The 17131-nt window shown below is 34.5% G+C and overlaps 1 long non-coding RNA gene and 1 pseudogene across 1 annotated transcript in view; one reads left to right on the forward strand and one right to left on the reverse strand.

The window, feature by feature from the left end:
* Window positions 1-17131, forward strand: part of LOC123569766 (uncharacterized) — a 68101-nt gene that overhangs the window by 29099 nt on the left and 21871 nt on the right. The gene's annotated exons all lie outside the window — the stretch shown is intronic.
* LOC123569765 (protein phosphatase inhibitor 2 pseudogene) lies at window positions 8492-9196 on the reverse strand (annotated as a pseudogene).

Here is a 17131-nt window from a genome sequence, read left to right on the forward strand (position 1 = left end):
AGAAAGAATAAACTCTTGTTTACTTGGTAATATATTAAGTGTATTTAGGGGTGACTAATAATATGTATGATGGAAGACTGATTATATTACCATTAATTATAAAATTACATTACAGTTAACGTATTATAAATCTAAGTAGTTAAGTAGGATGTTTGAATTCTAATAAAGCGGTGAATAGGACCATTACCTATATACAGTATTTAAGTTATAAAAATTTGTGCTGTAGAGTGGATTTATAAAAATTTTCAAAACTGTTTGTTTATATAGTGCTCAAAAGCAGGATAACTAAACATTAAAAGGACTTTACTTTTTAAAAAATTGACATATTTTACTTGTGATAGCCCAAGTGATCATTTATATTCAGTTCATAAGATAATTACTTCATGCCTATGTCCTGAATGGTATTACCTAGGTTTTCTTCTAGGGTTTCTATGGTTTTAGGTCTAACATTTACGTCTCTAATCCATCTTGAATTAATTTTCATATAAGGAGTAAGGAAAGGATCCAGTTTCAGCTTTCTACTTATGGCTAGCCAATTTTCCAGGCACCATTTATTAAATAGGGAATCCTTTCCCCATTTCTTGTTTTTCTCAGGTTTATCAAAGATCAGATGGCTGTAGATGTGTGGTATTATTTCTGAGGACTCTGTTCTGTTCCATTGGTCTATATCTCTGTTTTGGTACCCGTACCATGCTGTTTTGGTTACTGTAGCCTTGTAGTATAGTTTGAAGTCAGGTAGCGTGATGCCTCCAGCTTTGTTCTTTTGACTTAGGATTGTCTTGGAGGTGCGGGCTCTTTTTTGGTTCCGTATGAACTTTAAAGCAGTTTTCTCCAATTCTGTGAAGAAACTCATTGGTAGGGTTTCTTCACAGAAACCTGATGAAGGGGATGGCATTGAATCTATAAATTACCTTGGGCAGTATGGCCATTTTCACGATATTGATTCTTCCTATCCATGAGCATGGTATGTTCTTCCATTTGGTTATGCCCTCTTTTATTTCACTGAGCAGTGGTTTGTAGTTCTCCTTGAAGAGGTCCTTTACATCCCTAGTAAGTTGGATTCCTAGGTATTTGATTCTCTTTGAAGCAATTGTGAATGGAAGTTCATTCAAGATTTGGCTCTCTGTTTGTTACTGGTGTATAAGAATGCTTGTGATTTTTGGACATTAATTTTGTATCCTTGGACTTTGCTGAAGTTTCTTATCAGCTGAAGGAGATTTCGGGCTGAGACAATGGGGTTTTCTAAATATACAATCATGTCATCTGCAAAGAGGGACAATTTGACTTCTTTTCCTAGCTGAATACCCTTTATTTCTTTTTCTTGCCCGATTGCCCTAGCCATGGGCAAGGACTTCATGTCTAAAACACCAAAAGCAATGACAACAAAAGCCAAAATTTACAAATGAGATCTAATTAAACTAAAGAGCTTCTGCACAGCAAAAGAAACTACCATCAGAGTGAACAGGCAACCTACAGAATGGGAGAAATTTTTTGCAATCTATTCATCAGACAAAGGGCTAATATCCAGAACCTACAAAGAACTCAAACAAATTTACAAGAAAAAAACAAACAGCCCCATCAAAAAGTGGGCAAAGGATATGAGCAGACATTTCTCAAAAGAGGACATTCATACAGCCAACAGACACATGAAAAAATGCTCATCATCACTGGCCATCAGAGAAATGCAAATCAAAACCACAATGAGATACCATCTCACACCAGTTAGAATGGCGATCATTAAAAAGTCAGGAAACAACAGGTGCTGGAGAGGATGTGGAGAAATAGGAACACTTTTACACTGTTGGTGGGATTGTACATTAGTTCAACCATTATGGAAAACAGTATGGCGATTCCTCAAGGATCTAGAACTAGATGTACCATATGACCCAGCCATCCCATTACTGGGTATATACCCAAACCATTATAAATCATGCTACTACAAAGACACATGCACACGTATGTTTATTGCGGCAGTATTCACAATAGCAAAGACCTGGAATCAACCCAAATGTCCATCAGTGACAGGCTGGATTAAGAAAATGTGGCACATATACACCATGGAATACTACGCAGCCATAAAAAAGGATGAGTTTGCGTCCTTTGTAGGGACATGGATGCAGCTGGAAACCATCATTCTCAGCAAACTATCACAAGAACAGAAAACCAAACACCGCATGTTCTCACTCATAAGTGAGAACTGAGCAATGAGATCACTTGGACTCGGGAAGGGGAACATCACACACAGGGGCCTATCATGGGGAGGGGGGAGGGGGGAGGGATTGCCTTGGGAGTTATACCTGATGTAAATGACGAGTTGATGGGTGCTGACGAGTTGATGGGTGCTGACGAGTTGATGGGTGCAGCACACCAACATGGCACAAGTATACATATGTAACAAACCTGCACTTTATGCACATGTACCCTAGAACTTAAAATATAATAAAAAAATTAAAAAATTTAAAAAAAGATAATTACTTCAAACAGCTACAAGGTATCAAAATTCTTATTTAGAATGACATGTATTTTATTGTTGATAAAACAAACAAGCTTCCGTTGTAATCAATAGATAAGATATATAACTAATTATTTTATAATTTTATTTAATCCTATAACTCTAAATCATCATTTGATTAGAGAGCTGAAAAGACATTCAGCCTACAGAGGTTAATTATATTCATTTATGTCACTGAGAATAGCAGATTATCTAATTTTATATGCAAATGGATATGTAATAACATAAATCACACGTTAAATTTCAGATATAGAACAATAATGAAACCCTTGCCGCCTTGCAATTTATACAGGAAAATTATAGTGATATTGGTTTTATTGATCTTTTGGACAAACAAAATGTATAGAGATAGTCCTCTAGGTCAGAAAAATGGCTTGTTTAAAAAATAATCACAGGAAAAATCAGCATAAAGTCATTTTAAAATGTTCAAAAGACACTAGTATACTCACAAAAGTAGTTATTTTAATTGCTAAAAGTATTCACATATGGAAAATTGTTTCTACCATTTGCATAAAACATGCATGATATGTTTACTTTCCAAAAGAGGTTGGGAAATTTTAACAAAAAGCAGCATATCTGCTGAGTATGTATCTGCTGAGGGGCCTATATGTTTTAAAAGCTTAAGTAAAATCCAATGCATTTAATTGGAATTGTTTTAAGATTTATATTTGGGTGGGGGCATTTTTAAATGAACTTCCATGGTTCTTAAATATTATTCTTTCAAAGAATTTATTGAAAAAACTGAATATTGATGAATAATGGAGCTTATCTTAAAGTCCTTTAATCGACATAATCTAGCAAAGAAATTAGCTCATGTTTCAGAGCTCATTTGTGTATAGAGACCAAACATCATTATCTTTTTTCAGTATATATTTATGTTTTCTCAAAAAATTAGTATACCAGAATAGTTTTTAAGATATATATGGAGATATACATATATATACATACACATATATATACACACATATATAAATATTGGTTATAATTCTTCAAAATCAGTGGTTATTTGGGATAATAACTCCATATAGAACATTTTCTTGAGGGAAAACATTGTTATTGATAACTTCATAAAAAATTGTGTTTTGATTTGACTCACATCATTCTTTTGTTGAGAAGTTTTCCAGGTTAGCTTGAAGCCTAATCATGTATTCAGATTATCCTCAGTGGTTCTCATCATTGTCTGCACAGAACAATCACCTGAGGCTTTATACAATACAGGTCCCTGGGTCCCATCTGTAGGGATATTGATTTAATTGGACTGGGTTGCATCCAGCACACTCGGGTTTTTAAGACTTCAAGGTAATACCAGAATGCAGCCTAAGGAGAGAATCACTGATCTAAGGATTGATTTTTGTAAATACTAGACATATTCAAGATAATCAAAACTTTAAAACTTAATACATTTTTATCTCCATTGCTTCCACACAGCTCCATCAATATTTTAAAACCAATCAGCCAATAGTTAGATATATTTAACACACATTTTCCTCACCAAAGTATATAATTATAATTAAAAATCAAATAGTTGATGATATGATTATGTATTTGTTCACTCTTTATACAAATATAAGTAGTTAAACAAGTTGGAATTTTTATGAATATACATTTATATCTGAATTAAAATCACTTCCTGTGAAATTCTATAGTGTTTGGTGAGGTGAGGCATTTCCCAATGGGAGGCTCTCTTGTGTTTCACTATTATTAGGAACTTGTGTGAAAGTAAATGTAACATCCACTCAGTATGTAATGCTTCCTATAAAAGAACTGCAAGAGCCCCCAAATTAGTGTTCTATTAAGGTATTGTTTTAATGATGGTAATTATCACTGATGGTAATGTGACTGCTTCCTAGGAGCTAAAGTAAACAGTCTTACTTTGAAGAATGTAATACAGAGCATACTGACTCATATAAATGAAATAGCCTTACAATCTTGTCAGATGACTTGTAACACCTTGTGGGACTTATAGAAACTATGTTAACTTGGATCTCTTCCTATTTACATAACGAGTTTTAATTTATGTCATGTACATTTCCCACACTGAGTTAGACTGAGGTCAACTCTGGATAGTCTCACTGTTCCAGCAGAAGCCTCATGAGATCTAGAGCTCCAAATTTGTCTACAGAGTACTCTGTAAACACACACACACACAGGTGCATGCACACATACACAACCACACAGAAACATACCATGAAGAAACAGAGGTAATTGCAACTAGATAAGACAAAAAAAAAAAAAAAAAGCAAAGAAAAAAACCTCAAAGAGCACAAAACTACAACACAAAACCTCATTATAAACAATAAAACCATTCACAAATAGAACAATCAGAAGAAAGGTTAAAGAAACAGTATTGTCTATGAGACACAGCTACAAATAGGCTGAGGCATGCATTAAAATGATTACTAAGCCTAATGTTCTTCCACTAATTCTTCTTAGCCAGAATAGCTGGGGACAGGAATGAGATAAAGGGGGTAATATTTTTCTATACTCAAAACTTATCATAGGCTTGTGTTTGAAGCATGGGTGACAGGCGTGTGTTTCTCTGCAGGATTTCTAAGATACATTGTTATCTCTTTGGGCTTGTGTATTGTAGCATGGTAAAGATGAACACTATAGAGCTTATGAGCCTATGATCAGATTTCTGCCCTTCAAAATAAGTACTTCCCCTATTACTAATTGATATTTTCAAGTGTAAATTCTACAGAATAATGCATTTGCATCCTTAAATAATGGGATTCAATTCACTACTTTAAAGCACATCTTTTTTTCAAAGGTAAATGTGTAGTGTTTTACTTTTCTGGAAATGAAGAAACAAAAAAAGGGAACATTGATTTTACAAAATTAATTTCTAAAATCAAAATAATTTACTTTTTATGTTATTGTTAACGTGACTTGTTCATTCAGTGAGACATAAAATTATTCAAATTTATATAGCAATGTCCATTTAGGCAGCATTAATAGAAAACAAATTCTTTGACAGGTATGAGATAAATTTGTTAACTCACTCAAAAATATTTATTGAATGGCTGCTATGTTCCAGGCCTTATTCCATGTTCCAAGAATATAACAGTGAACAATACAGACACACTTCCTGACCTCACAAATCTTGCAATCTTCTGATCTTTGAGAAGATTTATTTTTAATAACTTCTGAGATAGAATTATCCTTCATGGTGTCATAATAATTTAATCTTTACATTCCCAACAAAATTCTTATATCAGTAATATAATTGACAATTACAGATACTAACCTTTAAAAATAAAAACTTAATTTACTCAACATATTTTCAATTCACTAACAACTTATAACTACAATTTAAAATTGTAACAGAGATAATTTTAAAATAATCTTCATGTGATCTCTATAATAAAGTTTCTGACATGCTATAGTTCACATTACAACATCGAAAAATAAAGATCTAACATTCTCATTTTGATGTTAAGAAAAAAAAGCTCTATTATATCAAAACTGAATTAAAAGTTAAGAGAAAGGTCATGCATAGCTGTTTTGATTTTTTGTAATTGCATTACTTTTATTTTTTAATTTAAAATATAATTGCTAGGATTAATAATCCTTATATTGTTATTTACTACATAGTTATGTAACAGTAGTGTTTTATTATATTTTTGGTAGTTGATTTTTCTTTCCTCTAACAACTTTAATTATTTAAATTTCCTGTACATATTTGAGTTTGTGCCCTCTGTTTTATAGCATCGTAATGGAAGTGCTACTCTGTTGGAGTGAGGAAATTCTATCTGGAGTATGGGACAAGGTATTGATTTCCCACTGTAGTAGGATAATGGTTTCTTAAATACCCAAGTCTTGTTGAATGGGAGGGGAGCAATGTGATCCAACAGATAGACAATTGTATTTACAATCAAGAAACACAATTTATGCTCGTATGATTTTGGCCTACCTGATTCTTCATATCCATTCAAAAGTCTTATACTCATCCCATAATGATCTGTGGTGTTATTCACAACAAACAAACCAATGTTCCTTATCCTTTCTCCAAACTCTCATCTATTTTGAAGCTCGTGACAACAGTTTATGACACACATTGCCCCTTTTTGCCACAGCTATTTATAGCTCTCCAGATCTGTAATTTAGTCTCCCTCATTCTCTGAAAATTCAGTAATTCAGCTTACTATCTTTCTCTTCCAAACTATCCCTGCAACTTTTCAGTAAATTTCCTATCCATATACACTATGCTTACCATATCCATTTACACATGCAGTTCCTTTAGAAATTCTCCTTCAATGGACTTCTGGCCCCTGTTAGTTCAGCCACCTAAACTTTGAAAATTACCAGTGACAGCTAACCCCTCTTCCTCATTTTTACTAGGTTCATCCCATCTTCCAATCAATCCATTGATACTACTGTATTTTCACTGTTCACCATGTCTTTCCTACCTATCTAACTTACATCTTATGACCACTCATTATAATCTCTTTCTTTTGTTCATAAAGCCTCAATACCATTATCAACACTCCCGCTGTATTTTCCTGAAAAAATGTTTACTGTTTTCACTGGTCACCTGTTCTAAGTCATCATCGAATAAGTGAACTTAAAGGAGAAAACCTCACAACAATGCTGAATGATCTCATTTTAATATCCTGACCATTGAACTCAAGGGATTCCTTAAGGCTGTAGGGTGATACCACTCCATCTCCTTATTCAATTTACTCTCCCATTATTCTGCATAACTGTTCCAATTACTCTCCTCTCTATGGAACTACAGCATCTTTTTCCAGATACAAAATCATGGCTATTATTTCACTGAGAAAGTAGAAAGTGTATGAAGGAAATGCCTGCATGAACCCATCATCAAGTCTATCAACCCTCCTATACTCCTATCCTCTTCCCACAACAAATGAGCTATATGCTCCTATGTAAGTCTCAGCTCTATACTTGTGCAATGGATCCTATTACCTCTTGTTTGCAAAGTGAATGACTCTGGCAACTTCTCTATCATGTTCCTGTATGATCAATGTTTTCCTTATTATTTGGATATTTTCATTTGCATAGAAACATATTGCAGTTTCTACTGGCTTAGAAACAGAGCAACAAAAAGTAAATAAAAGTCCCTTCACTCTGCCTCTTCCTTTAATGCCTGACTTGACTGTTCTATTCAACGAAACTCATTGAAAGTGTAACTGTACTTACTGTCTGAGCTCTTTCTCTTCCCATCCTCTCTCCAACAAACTTCAATCAGACTTTGCTTCCTCTACTCTGAAGAAATATCACATGCTGTTGTCATCTCTGCTCACCTGAATCCAGTGGTCAATCATCAGTTCATGTTTAAGTTGACTTAACAGTATCTTTTCACACCCTGTTATCATTCTACAACTTTTAGAACATTAATTTCCTCAGACCACAACTACATTCTACCTTGGCTTCTTCTTCTTCTTCTACTTTTTTTTTTTGCAAGTTTAACCTGATAATTTATTTGTGGGAAAAAAAGCTAGTTTTGATGAGAAAAAGTTCAGTCCTTTTCTTGTAAATACAAAGAAACTCAACAGGAACTTTAAAGGTAGTAGGACAGAAAAGGCAAGAGTAACTCTTGTAATCCTTTTCAATTAAACAGACAAATCAACTTGAAGAACAGTGTTAAAACACTATTCGGCCTGAATATTTATTAGCCTATACATCCTGTTGTTCAATTGTGTTTTGATTTTTTAAAAAAGCAAACCAACGAAATTTATAAGAGGTATTGCCCCATTTAGAGTGCTGAAAATAACTTATTTTCCCTCTCCAAGGATACTTTTCATCCTCTAAAGCATAAAATGCTATATAATATCTTATGCAACTTAACCAGTGTTTTTACAAAAGTAATGCAGTTTTGGACTGATGATATTACACTGCATTTGTGGTAAAGTACTAAGCATAAGATCAATTAGGCATTTTCAGTCTAATCAGTTTCTAAGGATATCATTTAATTCTTGGCAATATATAATAACTGGTATGATTTTGGTCTTTAAATCATAAATTGTGGAGAACAAGAAGAAATGTATTATAGTAACAGGATTTATATCTAGCAAACAGTTGCAGTGTTGAACAAAGCTCTTCTATGAACTTCGTGAATTTGTTTTGCCGTTGGTCACCTGTAGTAGAGCCTTGATTTGATTCTTCTGTCTTCATGCTTTCTCCATCTGCAGTCTTTAACATTTCTTCATCTTTGCCATCATCATATAGATCTTTTGACATTAATTCTCTAGCTAATTTGATATTAAGTCATTCGTTGTAGTGAAGCTTCCTTTTCATTTCAAATTGTCGCCTTTTTTCTCCTTCCTCAGGTGAGAGGTCACTAGCCTCCTGTCCACTGTTTTCTTGTTCTTGAACCCTATACTTTGGATCCAAGCCTTCAGCAGCAGCTAATTTGTTAGCTAAGGTATCTGCTGCCATGACTTCAGTGGTTTCTGTATCACTACATGCATCTTCACCATCCCCATCTTAACGACAGTAAGGAGTGCTTGGTTCATCTATTTTCATTAAACCATCGTCTTTGTCTGCTGGATGATATGTCGCCAGGATGTTCATTTCTTTCCACTTCTGGAATTTTTTGCTCCGCTCCTCGTCGACACTCCCGCTGGGCTGTTCAGCCGACGCCACCATAGGGGAAGCTGTAGAGGTCTTGTTCTTCAGGATCCCTTTGATGGGCCAGTGCGAGGCAGTACAGGCCGCCATTTCCGGGCGCTCCTGCTGTTGGCTCAGGGTCACCGCTTGGCGTCGAGTCCGGAAGAGAAGAGTCGGGCCATGGCAGAGACAGTGCAGAGAGCCGCGGTGCCCGCTTAGGGTAAAGCGGCCGCATCTGCTGTCTCAGAAGCGGCTACCTGAGTGGTTGTCACGAAACAACGACCCCAGCGCCACAGCCAGCGCCGGAGGAGTGGCGGCTGCTTGCGGGCCCTTAGCCGCCGGCACTTCAGCCGCACTAGCCGGGAGACGCCGGCAAGAGCTCCAGCGCTGGAGGGACGCCACGCCAAGCGGGCCCGCTCTCTCGGGATATCTTAGTTTGGTTTAAGTTCTATCACACTGGCAGCTGTTTCTCACTCCCCTTTGCTTGTTCTTTCTCATTTTATGGGTCTGAAATCTCTTGTATGTCTAAGAACTCAGATTTCCGACTACTTCTCTATTATTTCTGCACACAGTTACTAAGTTATTTCATGCAGTCCAATGCCTGGAAAAGCCATCTGTATGTTTGACGTCTGTTATATCACTTTATTCCGAGGTCTGCTTTTGTTTTTGGCACATCATAAGTCCTTTTAAAATACTTTGTGAATAAATATAGAGATGAGTGAGACCTAAAATATCAGGTATCTTTATACAAGGAGCCATTGAGATGGTTATAAGCAGAACCAGTGCCAGTCTTTGGACTTTTGATCTTATATTGAGTCCAAATTAGGAATTCCTTCTTTCATTATCAATTTATTTTTAAATGCATAATTTTTCTCCTAAATATGGTGCCTGTCAGATGATTGATGCCTTTATACTTGAATATCAGTCATTAAACATTTCATTTACCGTCAAAATAGTACTCAGCACTATTAAATCTCTTTAATTTTGAGAATGGATTGAATGACTTGCAGTGTCATGATATCTGGCAATTTGGATGTTATAAGAAATACAGTTGATAGAAAGAGACAGATAGATGACAAATAACATAATATTTCTTACACAAATTTTTAAACAATTAAATTACAGCTTTTATTTTTATTTTGGACTAAGATATAACTGGTATTAAGTCAGGAATAGTGTCATCTTTGGAAATTCATTTATAACCTCACATTCCTCCTTTGTAAAATGAAAAAAAAATAACTTTCTCAGTGAGTTGTAAGGAGTAAACGAAATAGTTTAGAATAGTGTCTGGCATAAAAAAAGCTCTTTAAAAGTTAATAATAATAATTATGTAATCAGTTAATTCAAATTGACATCAAATTAGAATTATATTTATTAAATACATTTGTGATGTCAAGATACACTAATATATCTAAGATTTAAAACTGAATCATAGTTAACTTCTTTTCAGTGTTCTTTCCTTTCGTAACAAGTGTGTGGTACTTATCTTAATATTTTTGTTAGTGTTTTACTTGAACCATAAAATCACTACATGACTTCAGAATACAGTATTCCTAGCAGCTGTTTCTCACTGCTGATTCACTAACATCTGTTTCTCATTCTTGATTCACAGAACTGGCTGTGGTAAGAAAATAATAATGCATATTAAGCTGATTATTTTATATGTTCTCCAAATCAATCCGTTTCTAGACTACCTCTCTTGGCCCACTATTATAGCATATTTTTTGCAAATATCGGGACATATCTACAGCTTCTGTAATCATAAAAAATCATTTTCAGTCTTGGCACTAAAACTATTTGCATATATTCAGAAGAATATTTGATTTTGACCTTCGATTCATTTCCCTAACATTTTTCAAATTTATCCTTATTGATTCAATTAATTATTTATGAAATGTACTTTTTTCATGCCTGCAATATTTTTTATGTGTTTGACACAAATGTTTAAGTTAATATAAAATTTAGGTTAAGTACATCAAATACTAAGAATTCTAGTTCAATATATGGTGACCTTTAGAGAATTATTTGTGTTAGAAAATACACTTTGTCAATGAATGCTTACTTAGAAAAGCATTGTGTCCTGCTCAAGTGTTGCTTAAATAGAATTTATACAGTAATAGGTCACCTTAAAAAATATGCCAGATGGTGAAGGAACTGAGGAGCAGGTTGAGTTAATGAAAAATGCATTGATGATGCTAGGACATTTGTCTGAAATTATAGAGCAAATTGTGGGGGAAGGCACAAGTAAGAAGGAGGTTTAATATTCAAAAGGTGTTTTTTAAATTAGTATCAGCAAAGACCTATGTCTTCTTCCAACAATATCTTAAACTAAAAAAGTAGACTAGTGACACAGGACCCCAGTGGTGCTTTGCCAGCTGGTGACTTCTGATGTTGGTGATGCCCCTACCCAGGATTGCCCTTGAATTGCCACAGGAGGCACCCACCCAATTGGTTCAGTGGGCTGCCTTTGACTTGTGCTCCAGGCTGGATCCAGTGCTCACCGTGGTATCCACGTTCAGCCTGCCGCTCAGCCAGGCATGCAGCAACCTGCTTCCACCTTGGGCACCTGCATCTGAATGAGGGGAATGCAGTGGCTCCCAAGAAACTCGGAGACACCAGCAACTCAGGATCCCCAAAGAGAGTATTATTCCCACCTTTTGCAGCTCAGTGGACAGGGGTGTGTTAACAGCTTTTTCAGTCCTGTTGCCCAACTCCAGCGTGTGGTTCCTGGGCTGACAGCCACACCGCTGCTTTCTGTTGTATGGGGCAGTCGCCCAACACTGGCAGAGGACCTTGGGCTAGAGTGCTTCAGCCTTTTTCATACCCACATTTGGCAGGTCCCAAGTTCTTGCCCCACTTCCAACAAGAATGAAGTTACTCTGACAACTGAAGGATGAGCAGGGCAGAGACTTTTACTGAGCGACAGCACAGTTTATAGGAGAGAGGGGACCCAAAAAGGACCGCCCCCTACCCAAACTCGAGTAGCCTGTGAGGTGTCTGAGTCCGACTGTGTCCTTGGTTTTTATGGGCTCAGAATGGAGGAAGTGCATGCTGATTTGTCCATGGGCAGGAGGAAGTGGTGCTCAGTCGGTCCATGGTTGGGTGTGGAAAAAGCACCATCTGGCTGGCTGATAGGCGTCAAGGAAGTTCCCACTCCTGGTCGCAGACTCTACTTGGAACTGGAAGCCCAACCCCCAGACTTCAGGCTATCCTTGACTTGATGGTTGGGTCCCACCAGGGACCTGCCCTGCCTAGGAACCTGTCTGCCTCCTGCCACCATCAATAGCATCTTTTATAAATGTAAGTTCACAAATACTGCATCTTAGATTGTAACCATTTAGTGCTAGCATTGAATAATTATATACTATAAGAGGAAATATTTTAAGACAGAATTAGTGACTATAGTTAAAAAGTTATAAGTTGAGCTATTATCTGTTTATTTTTGGATAGCGGGGTGTCTTTTTAGTTGCTAAAAATTTTCATTCCAGTTTAATACAATAAACTTAAAAAACTGTTTAGCTAAAATGTATATTCCATCATCTTAATTCAGTTTTTATGTCTCCTCATGCAAGGAGCAAGAGGTTGGTAGACAGTTTAATTCAAATGAGAGTTCAGAAATTAGAAACTTGGAAAAATTGCCAAATAGCTTGCACCAGGCAGTCCTTTAAAGTAAACACTAAAAAATATCAACTCATCAAGCTGTGTCAACACTTTGATTCTCCTCATTTATTCTTCAAGGCAACTGAAAATCCGTGAGATTTGTAAGGTATTGACCATGATGTTTGCATCCTCTATGTTTCAATGAAATCCTTTTTTGCCTATTATGTAAGTGTTCCCAAAACCAACTCATTATATTCTATATCAAAAATATAATATTTTAATTATGGAAACCTCTCTTAATTTTTCTCTTAATATACTTATAGTATTTATTCCATAACTCTAGGTACAATTATATATGTGAATACATTTATATGTTTTAAAGTCTCAGTCATTTTTGGGTTTTATGAGAAAATGAATTGTTTTCAAACTCAGTTTGAAGTCTTCATTAAAAATAAAATCTAATGAATTATGTAGTGAAATTCCTTTTAATGTCACTTATATATAACTAGAATTAAAGAATTAAAACAATATTTTCCATGGTTTCAAAAACTATCCTTCTCTTCCACTCTTATTGACATAGTCAGTGAATAAATTATCTAATTTACCATGTTCTCACATAGAAGTGTTGGTTTCACCTTTTTGAAAACATGATCTTCTAGAAAATGGGGAAATGCCAGCATGCTAAAATCAGCAATCTCTACGATGCCATAGGCATAAGCAGAAAAAAAAAAAAAAAGTCATGATTCCCTAAGTTAATTTCTGAATAAAATAAAAATGTGTGGAATTGGGAGAGCGTAAGATAGGCAAAAGAAGATTAGAAAAGTTACAGAAAATCCTTGAAGAAGTGACAAGCAGGATAGAGACAGGTCAAAGTAGATTTATTTTTATGTCAGTATTCACTTATAAGTTATGGTGGACTTCTAAGCTTACACGTTTAACATATCCCTACTTTGCTCATAAAGTCCTGAAGCATGATTTTATTCAACTATAATTAGTTTGGAGAAAAAGTGATTTGAGAAATGATCTCTTTTACATAATGATATTTTATGGATAATTAATGTTCATAACATTAGATTTTTAAGAAAGCAAATAAAACAATGCTAACATCTGTTCTGATCCACATTTTAATATAACAGTTTTCACAGATAGTTTGTGATTTTGCTTTTCAATTATCCAGGGAAGTGGATACATTGTGTTTATATGTGAAATGACATACAGTTACTTTAAGATTTTAGAGAATATGATAAATGAAGAATTAAAAAGTCTCATTTTCCAGCTTCTAATGTTCCCTTGAAGAGAATGCCTAAGGTAAAAGCAATGTTAGTTTTTCACCTCATTTCACTGATGCAGTGGTAATTCACAGAAGTGCCTCTGTAAGTTAAGAAGGTATATCGAGGTGTATAAATTTGAATGCATTCATGCATTTGATTTTTACTTCAAGCTGCATTTTTCCTTTATATCAGAAAACCTTTGAGACACAAGTGGTTAAATGAAGAATAATTAGAAGCAAGGTAAGATTGAATAAGCATAACCTAAGTAGAGAATGATGCCTCAACACTTTCTATTAATGAATATTTATGTCCTTTTACTGCTTGTACAAACACATATTTCTGTGCATATTCAGTTAGCTTTAATACTTTAAATAAATTTTTTAAAGGTTTAATTTTAATACATAACTTTTGCTTGAAATACATCTTTATTTAAATTATTTATTCCATTGTACCCATCATAACCTTTTACTTTAGATTCTGGAAGGTTCCATAATGTTTGGTTAAGAATTTATTTCTCTAAATGTTGAATAGTTCATGCGTTTAATGAGAAATATATAATCTTGTATTTCTCTAAACTTGCAAATTCACTTATACTTCACCTAAGAATGCACCATCAATTTATTTATTTTTAAGATAAACTGAAAGGAATGATTAAGATAGTATTGCTCGAATTTACATTTCATTTTTAGAGCATAAAATAATGATTTTCATATCTTCATAATGTATATTATAATCCTCAAAGGTCTCTAATATACAAAATGAATTTTTCACCTTCCTTCTTTGTTTGCTTCTTTACCCTATTATTATTCTTGCTTTGTGACATTTTGTTTCTGCCATCTTACTGACAAAAATAAAAATATTTTCAAACATGTCATATTAATATACTTCAAAATGTATTATATATTGTAAGTAGTCTCTGTGCAAATTAATGCTCTTATCTTATTTGAAGTTTGTTTATTAAAAATATGATTAGATTTTCTAGATATTTTCTGGTTTACTTTTCTTTAAAGTGTTTGCATTAATCACTGTGATTACTGTACTTTTTCTAATTTACTTTTTGTTCTTCCTCCTATAATACTGTCATTCTCCCTTTCCTTCAGCTAACTGGAGTACTTAGTTAATTTATTTTTTTCCGAAATTAACATTTAATTATTCGCTTCATAATTGTGAAAAAGTTTTATCTATATCCCGTGATATTTTGTTTCATAGAAAGGTTTCTTTTCACAAAATGTATTTGGTTATTTGCATTTTTATTTTTTATGGAACTTTTAAGCAAATCCTAAGGAATCTAGAAAAGCGAAATCAATCTTGAAAAAGAGCAGATATGAAGATTATGCACTACCATAATGCATCAAGGGTTCCTATTCTGCAATAATTAAAACAATGTAGTATTAAACAAAAATAGAGTGTACACTAATGGAACAAAAGCAAGTCCAGAAAGAGACTCACCTCTATAGGCTCATGATCTCTCTCTCTCACTCGCTCTCTCTCTAAATATATATATATATATGAAAAAATGTAGCTTATTTTTTTAATAAGTCATGCTGAGGAAATTTGATATACATATTGGATTTAAAAGCACCTTGAACTTTAACCTCATACCGTAACAAAAGTCATGATTTCCTAATAATTCAAGATAATTCAATAATTCTGTGTGTGTGTGTGTGTATACACATGCACGGGGCCAAGACTTGACTGGATACTGCAAAAAAGAGTACAACCAAGTTGCCTGATAATGAAACATATTCCAACTTGCTCACTAATCTTTGGAGTCCTTCAAATTAAACAACAACAAGATAGCAATCCTCACCTATCATAATGTTTATTTTAATTAAGCTAAGTAAACATTATTCCCTCCATGTATTTAATAATCTTTGTAGAACACATAGCACAATATTGCTTTTTCTCATTAGAGAATCACAGTGTGTGTTTCCTGAAGTAGTACAATATTCTAAGTAAGATTTAATCTCAGTTCACAACTGACTGAAATTCAAGGGTAATTTGTAGTTTTAAAATATCCTCAGGTGAAAGAAATATTGTATTCCTTTTTTTTTTCCTGAGCAAAATATATCTGTCCCACTCCACTCACTCTCTCCAGAGTTAAACTTTAATTGTTTATGAAGATTGCCCCTTGAAAGCATTTGAGCGTCCTGAGTGTCCTGAAGTTTATACACTTCAGGGAAATGGGAAGAGCTTCCTGTTGTTGTCATGACTGACATGCGCCTTCCTGGGCCGACTTGGCACCTTTCCTGTGCCCACATGGCCCCTTCAAAGTTCAATGGTAAATTCCCCTAGAATGATTGTTTCTCCCATAGGCAACGTTCAGCCAACTAGGCTTTTGCTTAGAACCCCAAGGCAGAAGTGCTACATGTTCATTTTCAGCCTCTGCAAAGACTTATATATGCAAATTCTTTGGGATTATTCATGCAAACAGCATTCTAGTCCCTAATGATCTCAGTTTAGGATTTCCAGCACTATTTCTAATGTCCTACTACACCTGTCTCCCACATCAAAGCACCGGAATTTCAATTTGCCCTGCCTCTGAGATAATCCACTTTAATCTGTCTCACTCCCTATTGCCTCTAGAAGCCATATTAGAAAAAAATTTAACATTTCATTCATTCTGGGAGAAAGATAGCATAAAATCATACTGTGACTGCCTGCACGTGATCTTTGTAAAAAAGAAAAATAAATAAAATTATTCCTTTTTCTCTGGTAATGTATTCTCTACTACCAAAATTGTGCATGTGAGGGGAGGAATCCATTCACTAGGGGAAGGAAATCAACAAAGCTCTATTTATCTTAATAATTCCTATGCTCCACAAACAAGAATAAAGTAAATTCCACCAGAGTAATTCAGAAATCTTTATGTATGATAATATTTTCCTTACCTAAAATGCATTTACAGGCATTTATTTCTTAACATCTCTTTTTTCAGCCACATTAATTTGCACACTGAAATCTATGATGCTTAATACTTATTGATGGCAATTAGAAAAAAGAAGAAAAAGGAAGTTGGTAGTAAAATGAAAAGTAAAGAAAAAGGTAGATAGATGGGCACATTTTTGCAATAATACTTGGAACATGTAAATGATGCAGATGAATAAATAAACTTAGATCTACAGGCCAATATCTATGAGAAAAAATGCTGAAACAAAAAGAGGAGGTTATGCCA

Source organism: Macaca fascicularis, chromosome 17 (assembly GCF_037993035.2).
Source record: "Macaca fascicularis isolate 582-1 chromosome 17, T2T-MFA8v1.1".
In the NCBI taxonomy this organism is placed as follows: Eukaryota; Metazoa; Chordata; class Mammalia; order Primates; family Cercopithecidae; genus Macaca; species Macaca fascicularis.